Source organism: Carcharodon carcharias, chromosome 19 (assembly GCF_017639515.1).
Source record: "Carcharodon carcharias isolate sCarCar2 chromosome 19, sCarCar2.pri, whole genome shotgun sequence".
NCBI classification, from domain to species: Eukaryota; Metazoa; Chordata; class Chondrichthyes; order Lamniformes; family Lamnidae; genus Carcharodon; species Carcharodon carcharias.
In genome coordinates this window covers 88,156,575-88,175,047 of record NC_054485.1, presented here as the reverse complement: position 1 = coordinate 88,175,047, position 18,473 = coordinate 88,156,575, and the positions used below count along the sequence as shown (strand labels likewise).

At 46.6% G+C, this 18,473-nt stretch overlaps 1 pseudogene; it reads left to right on the top strand.

The window, feature by feature from the left end:
- Positions 1-10,027: 10,027 nt before the first annotated feature.
- On the top strand, positions 10,028-17,085 carry LOC121291269 (annotated as a pseudogene).
- Positions 17,086-18,473: the final 1,388 nt, after the last annotated feature.

Sequence of the window (18,473 nt, the reverse complement as noted above, 5' to 3'; positions counted from 1 at the left end):
TTATCCAAGGAAAGATGTACTGGGATTGGGGGCAGTCCAGAGTAGGTACACTTGGTTGAACCCGGGTATGGAGGTTGAGTAGTTTGGGCCTGTACTCATTGGAATTTAGGAGAATGAGAGGCGAGCTCATTGAAACCTATAAGATTCTTAGGGGGCTTGTCAGGGTAGATGTTGAGAGGTTGTTTCCGCTTGTGGGAGAGTCTAGGACCAGAGGGCATAATCTCAGAGTAAGGAGGCACCCATTTAAAGTACAAATGAGGGGGAATTTCTTCTCTCAGAGGGTAGTTAATCTGTGGAATTCTTTACCACAGAGGGCTATAGAGGCTGGGTTATTAAGTATATTCAAGGCTGAGATATGCAGATTTTTAATCTCCATTGTCACAGACTGTTTGGATTTCTTGACATAAACTGATTCAGTGATTACTTGCGGAGTATCTTTCTGCCTTTTGCCCATCTGTCTTGGCTACTTTCAGGTCATACAGTGTTTTAGTGCTGGGTTTATGTTGTGTCTCATATAGACTTTGTTTTTTGCATCAGTGACAGATAACATCTCAGCTGAGAACATCTTGAACCAGTCCCTGTTGTGGGTTCCACTTTTATCACATAATGTTTCTGCTGCTTCATAGGCAATTGAGCTCAGTGACTTCCAAGCTCCATCAATACCAGCATCAGCGCTTCTCGGTAAACCTTTGGTGGGTAGAAATCGTTCCAGCGACAGTGCAAAGTGCTGGTATTTGGCATCAATGCCTTTGCAAGGAATGTTGATATGTGGGAGGCCGTGGTGTATACAACTGTGGAACTTCCGAGAGTGTATATTCACACTGCTGACAGGAATGTGGTTGGGGTCACAGTCTGTGCTGTGGTAGGTGCGGATGTGGAGGACACTGGGCAGACTGCGCCTTCTCCTGATGCTTCAGGTCTAGTTGGTGCCAATGTCCAGACCCTGGGTGACATCATCATGCCTTGTGGCAATGTCTGTCCTCAAAGGAATGGGTTGGTTTTGCAGAATTCATTCAGAGCACAAAGCTCAAGAAAGTGTTGACCGTTATTGGTGATCTTGCCCACCCCATGACTGCTGAGGCACGTTGAACATGAATCACTCTCTGCCCCAACAAATTGTTGAGGTCAGCTAGGATGAATAGCCTCCTATTATTTGGAATGTTTCTCAGAACATCAACCAAGGAATCATAGGAATGCTCTCTGTCTGAGATGTTAGCATACAGATTTGCTATGTGGGCATATATGATGCTGACTGCACCCCCATCAGATGGCCTTAGGGAGATGAGGCACTCTGGGGTTGCTACTGTCAGTTAAATGGACTCTGTCAGCTGGTTGCTCACTTTGGAGCCTACGCCATGCTCTCAGCAATCTTCAGTGCACTTTCCATGCCAGTCATTAGCCTCTTGAATAGACCCCGTGTCAGCTAACCTGATTTCTTGTAGAGCAGCAATGTCGACACCGAGCTTGTGTAGCTCACGGTCAATCAAGGTCGTCTTGTGCACACTTGCTGTGCAGTGTGGATAATTGTTCATGCCAGGGCACATAATCCTCACATTCCAGTATCCATGCTGAGAGGTTATCTTTTTTTGTTTGCTGTGTAGGTTAGGCATGGTTTTAGGAGGTGCAGGCTTGCCTAGCTTCTGTACCCAGCTCTCTACCTCATAGGCTGGTATGCAGAGGAAAGATGAAAGCCTTTACATCTGGGGCCTAGTTAGCTGCAGGAATTGCTAGAAGATGCTAACTTGAGGGAAATACCAGCCGCCTAATGGGACTCCACTACTAATTGTGTTGGGTTTATTCCATTAGCCATTAACTCTTGATGTTGTTAATGTTGAAAGGCTTCGACCAGCAGGGCCTAGGTCCCCACAGATACAGGCATGGCCTTGTCCTCCAGGTGTGCGAAATGAGCAGCTCCAGGTTGTCGCTTCCTGCCTCCAGGTTGCCACTGTTGCTGGTCCATAGTCTCCTGGGTGCCTAGCTTTGAGCTGCTACATCTGTTCTTATTCTGTCCAATGGTAGTGCATCCTCAACATGAAGACGGGACTGCCACAAGGAGCATGTAGTGGTCAATCCTGCTAATACTATCATAAACTGATGCATCTGCAACCAATAGGTTTGTTAAGACTAGGTCAAGTAAGTTTCCTTTCTCCCTCTGGCTTATTTTCTCACCACCTGCAATAAGCCCAGCCTGATAGTCATACCCTTCAGAACTCAGCCAGCTTGGTCAGCAGTAGTGCTATCAAGTCACTTTTGATGATAGATATTGAAGTCCCTCCACCCAAAGAACACACATTGTGCCTTTACTGTCCTCAGTGATTTTCCAGGTGGTGTTCAATATGGATGAATACAGATTCATTAGTTGAGGGAGGGTGGTACATGCTATTCTGCAGGAGATTTCCTTGCCAATGCTTGACCTGATACCCTGAGAGTTACTGGGGTTTGAGTCAATGTTGAGTAATCCTAGGGCCCTTTTCAGTGGGTCACACTTTGGTGTTCCTCAGAGTGTCACACCTCAGGGGAAGTGGTGGTGTGGTGTAGCGGTATTGTCACTGGACTAGTATTCCAGAGACCCGGGGTAATGCTCTGGGAACCTAGGTTTGAATTCCACCACGACAGATGGTGAAATTTGAACTCGATAAAAATCTGGAATTGAAAGTCTGATGCTGACCATGAAGCCATTGCCAATTGTTGTAAAAAAAACATCTGGTTCACTAATGTCCTTTAGGGAAGGAAACCTCCCATCCATACCTGGTCTGGCCTACATGTCACTCCAGACACACAGATATGTGGTTCACTCCTTAAAATGCCCACTGAACAAGGGCGATTAGGGATGGGCAATGAACACTGGCCTGGCCATCGGTGTTCGCATCCCATCAACGAATAAATAAATAACCTCATGATTCATCAGTGTATCAAACCTCATGATTTTCTTTTTTGAGGGGGCTAGAATACAAGGAACTGATGATTCAGTTTTGCAGAGCCTTGGTCAAGCCCCTTCTGGAGCAGAGATTCGCCAGAGTGATACTGGGAGATTGTATAAACTTGCCTTGTATATCCTGCAGTACAGGAAGTTGAAGTGTGGTCTGATCGGGCTGCTGAAAAGTTTAAAATGATTTGACAGCGTAAATTACAGTGAAACGGCATCCAGTGGTGTGGGGATCAAGGATAAGTGAAAGTAATGTTAAAATTTGAGCAAGACTGTTTCGGAGGGGAAATCAGGAAGCACATTTTCACAGCAAGTATAATAAACATTTCGAACTCTCTTCCACAAATAGTTGTGAAATGTTGGGAAAGTTTGAGCATTTAAGATGAAGTTTGATAGATTTTTGTTGGGTAATGGTATCAGGGGTTATAGAAAAAATTTGGGAAAATGAAGTTCAGATATTGCCCACAGAGATAAAAACAAAAAAACTGCGGATGCTGGAAATCCAAAACAAAAACAAAAACAGAATTACCTGGAAAAACTCAGCAGGTCTGGCAGCATCGGCGGAGAAGAAAAGAGTTGACGTTTCGAGTCCTCATGACCCTTCGACAGAACTTGAGTTCGAGTCGAAGAAAGAGTTCAAATATAAGCTGGTTTAAGGTGTGTGTGTGGGGGGGGCGGAGAGAGAGAGAGAGAGAGAGAGAGAGAGAGCCTCCACCTCTCTCTCGCACTGTGGATGTACCTATACCACATGGACTGCAGTGGTTCAAGAAGGCAGCTCACCAGCACCTTCTCAAGGGCAATGAGGGATGGGCAATAAACGCTGGCCTAGCCAGTGATGCCCACTTCCCAGCAATTATATAACTGAATGGTGTAGCAGGTTTAAGGGGCTGAATGGCCTCACCCTGTTCATAATATTCTTCCCTCTGTCACTTTCTATATGAAAATACTTTCAACTCAATTCCTGGCAACTGATGATGTAGCTAGTAGTATTTGTCTTGGGAAATGTTTATCACTGCTCCCAACTCAAATTCTCAGGCGTTATTCTGCTGGAAATTAATGACCCATAGGATATTTTATTCTGATTGGGTTGACTGTATGCTTGTCTCCAATCAATATGGAGCTGTCTGAGTCAATGGGAACAGGGTTTAATCTCAGTACAGGACACAGCTCACAGAATGAGAGGGACAGTATCAGTACAAGACATAGCTCATAGAGAGGGACAGTTTCAGTACAGGACACAGCTCACAGGCTGAGAGGAACAGAATTAATAAAGGTCACGGCTCACAGGCTGAGAGAGACAGTATCAGTACAGGACACAGCTCACAGACAGAGGGACAGAATCAGTACAGGACACAGCTCACAGACAGAGGGACAGTATCAGCTCAGGAAACAGCTCATAGACTGAAAGAGACAGTATCAGCACAGGACGCAGCTCATAGACTGAGAGGGCCGGTATCAGTACAGGACACAGCTCACAGGCTGAGAGGTGTAGTATCAGTATAGGACACAGCTCACAGACTGAGAGGGACCCTATTAGTACATGACACAGTTCGCAGGCTGAGAGAGACAGCATCAGTACAGGACACATGCTCACAGACTGAGAGAGACAGCATCAGTAGAGAACACAGCTCACAGACTGAGCGGGACACTATTAGTACAGGACACAGCTCGCAGGCTGAGAGAGACAGTATCAGTACAGGACACAGCGCATACTGAGAGGAACAGTATCAGTACAGGACACATGCTCACAGACTGAAGGGGACAGGATCAGTACTGGACACAGCTCACAGTCTGAGGGGGGCATTATCAGTACAGGGCACAGCTCAGACTGAGAGGGACAGTATCAGTACAGGGGCCAGCTCACTGACTGGGAGAGACAGTGTCAGTACAAGACACAGCTCACAGACTGAGAGGGATAGTATCAGTACAGGACACAGCTCACAGAGTGAGAGAGACAGTATCAGTGCAGGACACAGCTCACAGACTGAGAGACATTCTCTTAGTTGGAAAAGAATTTCTCACAGACTGCCCCTCTCAGGCTATTGAGGGAAGCAACAATGATTGGAATGATCATGCTGGTCCTGTGTGGAGAGGTCTCTGCAGGTAAGTGATGGGTCTGAGGGTTTCAATGCCAGGCTGGATACTTAAACAAAAAACTTCAGTCATGAGATCATAGGGCAATGCACTGCTGGCTAATGGGACATTATTCTTCAATTGGTCATTGACTCTGAAGGGGCAGTTGCCAGGCTAGGTCCTGGGGCATTAACTGTCGGTCAGTGAGTAATGGAAACTGAGAGGATCAGTGTCAGCCTGGCACAATGTCATGAACCCTCAGTGAAGTGGGCAATGAGATTTGAGGGGAGACGTGCTAGGCTGGGTACTGAGACATCAATAAAAACACAATACTGTGGATGCTGGGAATCTGAAATGAAATCACAATGCTGGAGATACTCAGCAAGCTTGGCAGCATGTTGGAGAGAGAAAGAGAGTTAACACTTTATGTCAATGACCTTACATCAGAAGTGGGGAAAGTTTGAAATGTAAGAGGTTTTAAGTAAATGAAAGGGGGGTGAGCAGTAAAAGAACAAAAAGGAAGGTCTGCGATTGACCAGAAGTTAAGAAGGATTAAATGACAAACGAGTTGGTGGTGCAGGGCCAAAGGGTGTGCAAATAAAGAAACAAAAGAATTGTCTAGAGGAGGGGTATTTGGCAGAAGGAGGAACGGCTGCCCTGTGGAAGGAGAAACAAAAGACAAAAATGAGGTAAAACCCAAACTGCAAAAAAAAAGGGGAACTAAATTTGGGCAGGGGTTATGATTTGTAAATTGTTGATATCAATGTTCAGTCCAGAGCTCTGTAAATTGCCCAACCAAAAGGTGACGTGCTGTCCCTCAAGTTTGCACTGAGCTTCATCGGTACGTTGCAGACAGAGAAGTCAGCGAGATTTAAAATCAATGGCAACCGGAAGCTAAAGAACGTGTTTGCAGAATGAACAGAGGGATCCAAAACATGGTGAAACAATCTGTATTCGAGCATCCCAATGTACAGCAGATTGCATTGCAAGCAGCCAATACAGTATACAAATTTGAAAGAGGTACACATAAATTGCTGTTTCATCCAGTTTGGGGCCTTGGACAGTGAAGAGACAGGAGACAAAAGGGCAAGTGTTGCATCTCCTGCACTTGAATAGAAAGTTGCATTAAAAAGGAGATAGCTTTGTTAGCAGCTCTGAAGAAGAGTCATACTGAACTCAAAACGTTAACTCTGTTTCTCTCCCCACAGATGCTGTCAGACCTGTTGAGTTTTTCCAGCATTTTCTGTTTTTATTTCAGGTTTCCAGCATCCGCCGTATTTTGCTTTTATTATAGCAACGTTGGTGTTAATTGTTTGAGGAGTGGATCAAACCTACAAGTCTCTGTGGTTAAATTCGGGAGCTCACCCATCTTGCACAGGATGAACAGCACGGAGTCAAATGCTGAGGCCTGAGGAGCGTCGGATTTTGGGTCACAGACTTCACTGTAACTGATGCTGCAGGGGGAGGCTGTGCAGGTTACAGCCACAGCAACAATTTGGGGAGAAAGCTCACAGAATTTGGGAGTAATGCGGGGTGGGAGAGGGAGTTGTAGGGGCAAGGTTGGCTGGAGGGCTCTTTCCAACTCTGCTGGATAGGGATGTGGGTGTTTTGTTCTGGGGTTCATGCCCTGATGTCTCCCTCATGGTGTGTTTAGTGTTTTGGGGTTCATGCTCTGCTGTTTCTCTGTGAATGTTGGTGTTTTACTTCCAGGTGATGTCTGACCAGCTGCAAGCTGCAGGAGTTTCATTGAGAACAGTCAAAAGTGTCATTGGTCATCTTAATTTCTCTGCTCCCCTCACTCACTGTAACTTGTCTCCCCTGAATCTGTAGCATTCCTTTCTCTCTGGCCCAACCCTAACATTGTCATCAAACCTATGACAAGGATGATGCTGTCTGGTGTGTCGACCTCTATCTAGCAGAGGCTGAGTGCCAACTCTCTGACAAATCCTCCTATCTCCCTTGGATCATAACTCCCAGCACCAGACATCAAGCCACTGATTCCAAGGCTGTCACTGACCTCAGATCTTCTCGGAGATCTTCCCTCCATAGCCTCCAACCTCATAGTACATGTGAACATACGAACATGGAGCAGGAGTAGGCCACTCGGCCCCTTGAGCCTGCACCACCATTCAATAAGATCATGGCTGATCTGATTGTAACCTCCCGCCTACCCCTGATACCTTTCACCCCCTTGCTAATCAAGAATCTATCTAGCTCTGCCTTAAAAATATCCAAAAACCCTGCTTCCACCGTCTTTTAAGGAAGAGTTCCAAAGACTCACGACACACTGAGAGGAAAAAATTCTCCTCACCTGTCTTAAATGAGCAACCCCTTATTTTTAAACCATGATCCTGAGTTCTAGATTCTCCCATAAGAGGAAACATCCTCGCCACACCCACCCTGTCAAGACCCCTCAGGATCTTCAAAGTTTCGATCAAGACACTTCTTAGTCTTCGAAACTCCAGTGGGTTACAAGCCTAACCTGTCCAACCTTCCCTCATAAGGCACCCAGCCCATTCCTCGTATTAACCTAGTAAACCTTCTCTGAGCTGCTTCTAACAGATTTATATCCTTCCTTAAATAAGGAGACCAATACTGTACACAATACTGCAGATGTGGTCTCACCAATGCCCTGTACAACTGAAGAATAACCTCCCTACTTTTGTAATCAATTCCACTCCCATTAAATGATAACATTCTATTAGCTTTCCTAATTACCTGCTGTACCTGCATACTAACCTTTTGTGATTCATACACTAGGACACCCAGATCCCTCTGAATCTCAGAGCTCAGCAATCTCCCATCATTTAGGTAATAAGCTTCTTTTTTATTCTTCCTGCCAAAATAGACAATTTCACATTTTTCTACATTATGTTCCATTTGCCAGATCTTTGCCCACTCACTTAACCTATCGATGTCACTTTGTAGCCTCCTTACATCCCCTTCATAACTCACTTTCCTACCTATCTTTGTGTCATCAGCAAATCCCAAACTTGAACAGCCTGCTTCCACCTCCTCAAAATCCATAAACGGGACTCTCCTGGCAGACCTACCATTTCAGCTTATTCCTGCCCCATTGAACCAATATTTTCCTTGAAAAACATTGAACCTTTTATTTTCTCTCTATGCCCAGTCTCTCCATGCCTATATGAATGACCTTTCTGATGCCATCCATCATTTTAACAGTTTCCAAACTCTAACCATCTCCTCTTCACTATGTGCATCCTATCCATCTAGCCCCCACCACCCCCCCTACTAGGACTACCAGACGGCTCTCTGCTTCTTCCTTGAATGGACGCCCAGCCAGTCCCCATTCACCACCACCCTCCTTCACCCAGTTGAACTTGTTCTCAAAATGAATACCCTCTTCTTCAACTCCACTCACTTCCTTCAAATAGAAGGTGTTGTTATGGGTCCCCACATGGATCATGGCTATGCCTGCCTTTTTTTGAGACATGTACAATATTCCTTCTTCCAGTCTGACTTGTGTCCCCTCCCTTATATCTTCCTCTGGTACATTTAACATATTGGTGCCATTCTTGCTCTTGTCCTGAATTGGAAAATTTCATCAACTTTGCTTCCATTTCTCATGACCTCACATGGTTCATCTCTGATTCACCTCTTCACATCCTCAGCTTCTTCATTTCTGGAGATGGACGGTCAACCAATATTCACTATAACCCACTGATTCCCACAGCTACCTCTACCACACATCCTCACATCTTGCTTCGTGCGAGGAACCTAATTGATTCTCTCAGTTCCTTCGCCTCTGTTTTATTTGTTCTGATGATGCATACTCGCGCTTCTGATGTGCTTTCCCTTTTCCATGGCTGAGAATTCATCCCGATGTGGTTGAAAAGGGCCTTCGATTGTGTCTGTTCTATTTCACGTGCTTCTGATCTACCCCTATCCTGTCCCTCCCAGAACCACGAATATGGTTCCCTTTGTGCTCATCTTCCAGCTCTGAAGCTTCTGTTTTCAACAGGTCATCATTCTCACCACCTCCAGCATGACTTCACCACCAAACAAATCTTTCCCTCTCCTCCCCTTACAGCATTCCGAAGGAACCTTTCCCTTTGTGTTACCATGGTCCACTCCTCAGCCATTCCTAACACCCACTCCTTTTCCAATGGCACTTTCCCAAGCAAATGCACCAGATGCAACAGCCACCCTTTCTCAGTGTCCAAAGCCCCAAGGTGAAACAGTGATTTACCTGTACTTCTTTCAGTTTAGAATACAATTCACGTCATGTTACCGCTAGACTCGACCATTCCAAATCACTCCTGGTGGATCTCCCATATTTTTCGCTCTGTAAACTCAAGATCATCCAAAACTCCACTGCCCCTGTCTTAACTCACACCAATTCCAGTTCACCTTTCAGCCATGTGCCTCTGTGACTTACGCTGGCTCCTAGTCAAACAATGTCTCGTACCTTCTCATCTTTGTTTTCAAATTGCTCCGTGGTCTTGCCCCTTCTCTATCCCTGTAGCCTCCTCCAGCCCCCGCAACCTCCGAGACATCTGCACTTAACTAATTCTCGACTCTTTAGCATCCACTTATCCAGAGCTGTTGAAAAGCGTGCAATCTTTAACAATCATTACAAAACACACACCTGCCTTTCAGCTGAAGGCTGGCCTCAATGTGCAGGCTATCAACTCATGATGTCACCATGGGGTGTGGTCTAACGCACCTCACTATACACTTCACTGTAAAAGGCCTTGCTGTTCGTCTCATCAATGGGCCGTGTTGCAGCCGGAAGTGGAAATTCCTGATGTGGGCAACAAACCAGGTTATGTTTGCATTGCTCAGCGCAGTCAGAGGCAAATGCCATCACTGCCCATGATGTCTGGGCAATGAGATATCTAGCTTTACCCAGATCTGATGAAAGCTTACTGATCTGATAGTTAATCCTAATTGTTTCCTTGAGGATGCTGACTGATCTGCTGAGTATTTCTAGCACTTTCTGTTTCTGTTTCACCTACCCAGCATCCCCAGTACTTTAATGTTGCATTAGAGAGCTGCAGGATGATGGGCAAGGACTCCCAGATGTTGACCTGCTGTGAGCTGAGGGATAACGGGAGCACGAGTGGGTTTGTCTGATATGGATGGGATTCAAGGGATTTCCTCAGCCTCGACAGGGATCACCTGGTGTGGGTAACATCTGTCCCATGGACACACAGCATCGAAAACAACTGGGACTGAGACACAGTCAACAGCCTGCAGTGGGAGAATTACCTAGAGGAGGAGTGTGTCGAGTGGCTGAGGAAATACCTGGATTACGGACAGCGAGAACTGAGAGTCGGTGACTGAGGGAGGACTGAGAGTCAGTGAGTGACAGGGGGACTTAGAGTCGGTGAGTGGGGGGGGGTCTGAGAGTTGCTGAATGAGGGGGGGGGACTAAGAGTCTGTGAGTTAAGGGGGGCTGAGAGTTGGTGTGTGAGGGGGGGAGAACTGAGAGTCGGTGAGTGAGGGGAGGACTGAGAGTCAGTGAGTGAGGGGGGTACGAGAGTCAGTGAGTGAGAAAGTGACTGAGATTCGGTGAGTGAGGGGGGACTGAGAGTTGGTGAGTGAGCGGGGGGACTGAGAGTCGGTGAGCGAGGAGGGACTGAGAGTCGGTGAATGAAGAGGGGACTGAGAATCGGTGACTGAAGGGGATACTGAGGGTCGGTGAATGAGGGGGTACTGAGAGTCAGTGAGTGAGGGGGGGGATGGGAGTCGGTGAGTGAGAAAGTGACTGAGATTCGGTGAGTGAGGGGGGACTAAGAGTTGGTGAGTGAAGGGGGACTGAGTTGGTGAGTGAGGGGGGTAAACTGAGAGTCGGTGAGTGAGGAGGGACTGAGAGTCGGTGAATGGGGGGGGACTGAAAGTCAGTGAGTGAGGGGGATACTGAGAGTTGGTGAGTGAAGGGGGATTGAGAGTCTATGAGTGACTGAGAGTTGGTGAGTGAAGGGGACTGAGGGTCGGTGAGTGAGGGAGGGATTCAAATTCGGTGAGTGAGGGGGGGATTGAGAGTCGCTGAGTGAGGGAGGGACTGAGGGTCGGTGAGTGAGGGGGGATTGAGAGTCGGTGAGTGAGGGGGTGTGAGGGTCGGTGAGTGAGGGGGTGTGAGGGTCGGTGAGTGAGGGGGTGTGAGGGTCGGTGAGTGAGGGGGTGTGAGGGTCGGTGAGTGAGGGGGTGTGAGGGTCGGTGAGTGAGGGGGTGTGAGGGTCGGTGAGTGAGGGGGTGTGAGGGTCGGTGAGTGAGGGGGTGTGAGGGTCGGTGAGTGAGGGGGTGTGAGGGTCGGTGAGTGAGGGGGTGTGAGGGTCGGTGAGTGAGGGGGTGTGAGGGTCGGTGAGTGAGGGGGTGTGAGGGTCGGTGAGTGAGGGGGTGTGAGGGTCGGTGAGTGAGGGGGTGTGAGGGTCGGTGAGTGAGGGGGTGTGAGGGTCGGTGAGTGAGGGGGTGTGAGGGTCGGTGAGTGAGGGGGTGTGAGGGTCGGTGAGTGAGGGGGTGTGAGGGTCGGTGAGTGAGGGGGTGTGAGGGTCGGTGAGTGAGGGGGTGTGAGGGTCGGTGAGTGAGGGGGTGTGAGGGTCGGTGAGTGAGGGGGTGTGAGGGTCGGTGAGTGAGGGGGTGTGAGGGTCGGTGAGTGAGGGGGTGTGAGGGTCGGTGAGTGCCGGGTTGACTGGGAGTCGGTGAATGGGTTGCTGCCTGGGAGTCTCTATCTCGAGGTTCCTGTACTGACTCCTCTTTCTTTATCTCTCAGTTGCCCCCGTCGTGTTCTTTACCCGTCTGGGTGATTCTAACCGGCTGTCCTGTGTCGAAACCGGGTTTTACCCTCAAGCTATCGAGGTGACTCTGTGGAGAGACGGAGTGCTGATCAATGAGACCCTGTCCACTAGGATCTTACCCAATCACGACAGAACCTACCGGATCTGGAAATGGATGGAGTTTGATCCGGAGGATCAGGCTGAGTATTCCTGTCGGGTGGAACACAGCGGGCTGGAGGAGGAGAAGGTAAGATTGTTTCTCACTGTTAGAGAGGACCTAGCTTCAGATCAGGATCACAGGAGGTGATGCACTTTGGCAGGAAGAACATGGACAGACAATATAAAATAAGAGATGAAATTTTGAAGGGGGTGCAGGAGCAGAAAGACCTGGGTGTATATGTGTATAGATCATTGAAGGTGGCAGGACAGGGGGAGAGAGCAGTTAATAAAGCATATATTATCCTGGGCTTTATTAATAGGGGCATAGAGTACAAGAGCAGGGAGGTTATGTTGTATTTATATAAGTTACTTACTAGACCTCAGCTGGAGTATTATGTACAGTTCTGGGCGCCACATTATAGGAAGGATGTGAACACACTGGAGAGAGTGCAGAAGAGAATTACAAGAATGGTTCGAGGGATGAGAAACTTCAGTTGCGAAGATAGATTGGAGAGGTTGGGACTGTTCTCCTTGGAAGAAGGCTAAAAGGAGAATTGATAGAGATGTTCAAAATCATGAGTGAGCTGGACAGAATAGATAGGAAGAAGCTGTATCCTTTTGTAAAAGGACCAAGAACGAGAGGGCACAAATTTAAAGTGATTTTCAAAAGAAGAAAATGTGACGTGAGAAAAATCTTTTTCACACAGCGAGTCGTTCAGGTCTGGAACGCACTGCCTGGAAGTGTGGTGGAGGCAGGTTCAGTTGTGGCATTCAAGAGGCCATTGGATGATTATTTGAATAGAAACAATGTGCAGGGTTATGGGGAAAAGGCAGGGCAATGGCACTAGGTCATAATGGTCATTTGGAGAGCTGGTGAAGACATGATGGGCTGAATGGCCTCCATCTGTGCCAATAAAATTCTGTGATTCTACATCAGATGCAACGAATATATATGACTCAATTCACCGTCCAGTAAAAGCGCCATTTACCAGCACATCGGCACATTATTTTGCAGCTCATTTTCTTTTTATAAAAACATTACTTTAATTCATGTTTGGGATGTGGCTAGGCCAGCATTTATTGCCCATCCCTAATTGTTTTTGAGAAGGTGGTGGTGAGCTGCCTCCTTGAACTGCTGCAGTCCATGTGGTGCAAGCACACCCACAGCGCTGTAAGTGAGGGAGTTCCAGGATTTTAACCCAGTGACAGTGAAGAAACGAAGATATATTTCCAAGTCAAGGTGGCGGGGGGCTTGGAGGGGAACTTGCAGGTGGTGGTGTTCCCATGTATCTGCTGCTCTTGTCCTTCTAGATGGTAGCGGTCGTGGGTTTGGAAGGTGCTTCCTAAGGAGCCTTGGTGAGTTCCTGCAGTGCATCTTGTAGATGGTACACACTGCTGCCACTGTGCGTCAGTGGTGGAGGGAGTGAATGTTTGTGGATGGGGTGCCAAAAAGTTGAGTTGCTTTGTCTTGGATGATGTCAAGCTTCTTGAGTGTTGTTGGAGCTGCACTCATCCAGGCAAGTGGGGAGTATTACATCACACTCCTGACTTGTGTCTTGTAGATGGTGGACAGGCTTTGGGGAGTCAGGAGGTGAGTTACTCTCTGCAGGACTCCTAGCTCTGACCTGCTCTTGTAGCCACAGTATTTATATAGCTAGTCCAGTTCCATTTCTGGTCAATGGTAAACAATATCCTCTCCCAAGAAAGTTAACTACTTGTCGCTTGTGGTTTGGTTGCATGATTAGTGACTATCTTTCCGGTTGGATAGATTGTTACTGTAATGAACTCGTGCAGTTCTGAATGTATTTGTTGATGCAGGAGAATATGAGATGATATTCTTTCTATTGGCCCCCAGAGACATTATGCAAATGCTATTAAAAGCAAAGCCAATATACCATGTTCCTTGCTAATCTCACCATTGCTGCAGATGCCAGTACATTTGAATGAAGATAAATCAAACCAATTTCAGTTGCTTTGTAAAGAGACATCAGTATCTGTATTAAACTGTAAAATTTGGTTTGAAAATGCTCCAATAAACTAAATGGGACAATCAAAAGGTTTGACTATTGAAAAGCCAGCGATCCATTTTTCTGTCCTTGTACAGGAATTCACCAAGGCTCCTTCCAAACCCACAACCACTAACATCTAGAAGGACAAGGGCAGCAGATAGATGGGAACACCACCACCTAGAAGTTCCCCTCCAAGTCACTCCCATCCTGACTTGGAAATATATCACGGTTCCTTCACTATTGCTGGGTCAAAATCCTGGAACTCCCTCCCTAACAGCACTGTGGAGGTACCTACAACACATGGACTGCAGTGGTTCAATAAGGCAGCTCACCACCACCTTCTGAAGGGCAACTAGGAATGGGCAATAAATGCTGGCCCAGCCAGTGAAGCCCACATCCCATGAGTGAATGAAAAAAAACATACCGTTTGCACACACGAGAATGAAAATTAGGGGGGCGGGGGGGGGGACAGCGGGGAGATAAGAGAGAACATTCTTTTCCTTGGCTGGGTCCCAATTGGGAGGTGGGGCAGGGGCACAGTGAAAATGAAGCTGCGCTCATGGCCCCACTAACTCTAAATCCACCACTGAACAAGAGTTACCATGAATCCATCTGCTCGCACGGTCATATCACAGCCTCGGGATCTCTGGCTACAACTGTTTCCCATGTTCATGCTCCCATCAACTTGTAAAGAGTTCAATGGCAAGCTTGTCTAAAGCTGGGAAACCATGTCAGCCACTTCTCTCAAGGCTCTGCTGTCTTCTCTGCCCTCTGAGCCTCTATGGCTCCGCTAAAGTGTTCACCTTTTTCATGCTCACACAGAAGGCCTCCTGCTTTTCACACTGGGCTGCAATTCCTTCCAAAACTTTTACTTCTCAACCAAATCTCCAGAGGTCAAGAAAACCTGAGGTCAATGAAGGCCCAAATCACAGGTCATCAACTCATTTCTCAGTTGCTCACACCAGGACAGATCGCAATCAGGGTTAACAATGTAATTCATCATAAAATTCATATGAACTTTTAGCATATCATAGCGAGCGAGCACTCTAACGAGCATTTAAAGAGACCTGGGAGTGTAAAGTCACATACAATGAAATTAAAGCGTTATACATTAAGTTGGTTAGCTCTTGTTAATGAATGTTTCTGCCTCTACCACTCTTTCAGGCAGTGAGTTTCTCACTGCCCTCTGAGTGGAAAGGTTTCCCCTTGAATCCCATTTAAACCTCCTACCCCTTATCCTAAATCTAAGGTCCCCTAGTTATGGACCCTTCAACCAAGGGGAATAGGGCCTGCCTATCCATTTTGTCCAGATCACTCATAATTTTACACACTACAATTAGGCGCCACCACCCCACCCCCAACCTCTAAACCTCTTTTCCAAAGAAAACAACCATAACCTTTCTAATCTTTCCTCAGTACGAAAATCCTCCAGTCCAGGCTATATCCCCATAAATCTCCTCTGTGCGACCTCTAACGCAATCATACCTTTTCCGTAGTGTGGTGACCAGAACTGCAAGCAGTACTTGACCTCTAGCCTAACCAGGATGTTATACAGTTCAGGCATAACCTCTAACATAAAATCAAAATACTGCAGATGCTGGAAATCTGAAACAGAAACAGGAAATGCTGGAAAAACTCAGCCGGTCTGGCAGCATCTGTGGAGAGAGAAACAGAGTTAACATTTTGAGTCCATATGGCCCTCCTTCAGAGCTGAAGAGAAGTAGAAATGTGATGAAATTTATATTGTTTAAGGGGGGGGTGGAGCAGGTGAAGCTGGATAGAAGGTCAGCGATAGCTGGGGGCAAAGGGGAGATTGACAAAGATGTCCTGATATGAAATGTGGTCTCCTCGACTTTGGGTAGACCAAATGCAGACTGGGTGACCGCTTTGCGGACAACCTCCGGTCTGTCTGCCAGCATGACCCAGACCTCCCTGTCGCTTGCCATTTCAACACACCACCCTGCTCGCATTCCCGCATGTCCATCCTTGGCCTGCTGCAATGTTCCAATGAAGCCCAATGCAAACTGGAGGAACAGCACCTCATCTTCCGATTCGGCACTTTACAGCCTTCCAGACTTAATATTGAGTTCAACAACTTCAGACCAAGAACTCTCTCCTCATCTACTTTTTAATCCCCTTTTTCCTATATTCATTTTTATTTTTTATCCACTTATTTTTATTTTTATTCATTTATCCATGGTTTTATTCCCTTTTTTATCCCCCCTTCTATCCCATTTTCTATCATTTTTTCCCCACCACCACCGCCTTCTCCCCACCCCATCCCCCAAAAGGCAATCTGTTACTTGTTCATGTTGTTTGCATCCTCAGAGCCAATTTTGGATCAAACTTGCCACTTTGCCTCAGATCACACGGGCTTTTGCTTTTGTGACCAGTATGCCACATGGGACCTGCTCAAAAACCTTGTTACAATCTATGTAGCCTACGTCAAGTGCACTACCCTCATCAAGCTTCCTTGTTACCTCCTCAAAACATCCCATCATGGCAGTCAAACAAAACCTTCCTTTAACAATCCATGCTGGCTGTTTTTGATTAATCCAGATCGTTTTAAATTAAGATTTAAGCTATCCATCTAAACCTTTTCCAATAATTTTCCCACCAATGAGGGTAGGCTCGATGTGCTGTACTAGTGCAGGCTCTTTATCCTTTTTAAACAATGGCACAACATTAGTATCCTCAGGCACCACATCTGTAGCCAGTAAGGTTTGGAAAATGATGGTCAGAGCCTCCGTTATTTTTTCTTTTGCTTCCCCTAACCTTGGGTGCACTTCATCTGGGCCTATGGGTTTATTCACTTTCAAAGATGTTAAAACCCTTAATACTTCCTCTCTCATTATGTAAATTTCACCTGATATTTCACTATTCTCCATGATTATGTCAGTCCAAGTCTTCCACCCTGAAGCCAGTGTGGATCCCTCCGGTTTGCACTTATCAGCTGCATCCACTGAGTGAGAGAGGTATTTCATTAAGGAGCCTGTGTAGTCCACCACTCAATCTTTCTTTTCTCCATTCCAGGTACCAGCAGGGAACAGAGGAGGATAGCAACCTGGACCCCAAACCCACCTCTGCGGAGGATGCCTCAGAATCTTCAGAAGATGTAGCATCACGGCATTCACCTGCAACCCCCACTGGTCACCTCACTGGGTCCAAGTTCTAGAGAAGGCTCAGGATCACAATCTGGTGAGCACATCACTGACACGGGTCCACAGCTGGCGGAAGTAGTTACACTCAGAGGGCTGCTGGAGACCAGGCCCCTGCTGAGCCCCGTGCAGAGGAACATAGGAGCAGGAGTAGGTCATTCGGCTGGTAGAGCTTGACCCACCATTCAAACAGATCATGGCTGATGATCTATCTCTACACCAATTTTCCCCACTATCCCCACACCCTTTGATGTCATTAGTATCCAGAAATCTAATGATTTTTATTTTGAACATGCTGAATGATTGAACTTCCACAGCCCTCCGGGGTAGAGAATTCCAAAGATTTACCACCCCCTGAGTGAAAAAATTCCTCCTCATCTTGGTCTTAAACAGCCTGCTCCTTATTCTGAGACTGTGTCCCCTGGTTCTAGACTCACCAGCCAGAGGAAACATCCTATCCACATCCACCCTGTCACCCCCGTAAGAATTTTGTAAGTTTCAATGAGATCACCTCTCATTCTTCAAAACTCTGGAGAATACAGGCCTAGTTTCTTCAATCTCTCCTCATTAGACAATCCTGCCATCCCGGGGATTAGTCTGATGAACATTTGTTGCATTCCCTCTATGGCAAGAGTATTGTTCCTGAGATAAGGAGACCAAAACTGTACATAATACTCCAGGTGCAGTCCATGCAAGGCTCTATATATTTGCAGCAAGACATCTTTACCCCTGTACTCAAACCCCCTTGCAATGCAGGCCAACATACCATTCGCCTTCCTAATTGCTTGCTGCACCTGCATGCTAGCTTTTAGTGGCTCATGAACAAGGACACCCAGGTCCCTTTGGATGTCAACTCTTCCCAATCTCTCACCATTTAGGAAATGCTCTTGGCTTTCTGTTTTTTCTACCAAAGCGGATAATTTCACATTATATACCATCTTCCACGTTCTTACCCATTCACTTAGTCTGTCTGTGTTAATCTGATGTGTAATGTAGCTTTAAGAGGAATGTTATAGTGGAAGATCACACAACCTTAGTATCCAATAGCAGAGTAGTGCGGGCTACTTCAGTAGTCAGTAGTCTTGAGTTAGATTCTGTAATGTAGAGACAGGGTTTGTGTTGAAAGCATACAAGTATAGTTGCTGCATTCCTTTGTAAAGAAACAGAATGTGCTCTACCTAAGAACTGTCTGCTGATCAACTCTGTCGACTGTACCAACTCGGCCATTCTGAAACAAGTGTGCAACCCGGATCCATAAGTGCAAACAAACTAGTGACTAGGATCCACCAAACTGGAGATGAGGGAAAGCCAAGAAAAAAAATGAAAGAAATCAAGAAAAACAAAATCGGGCTGTACCTCACACGGTAATTGTAAGTAGGAGTTCCGTCCTAATCGTTGAAGTAAT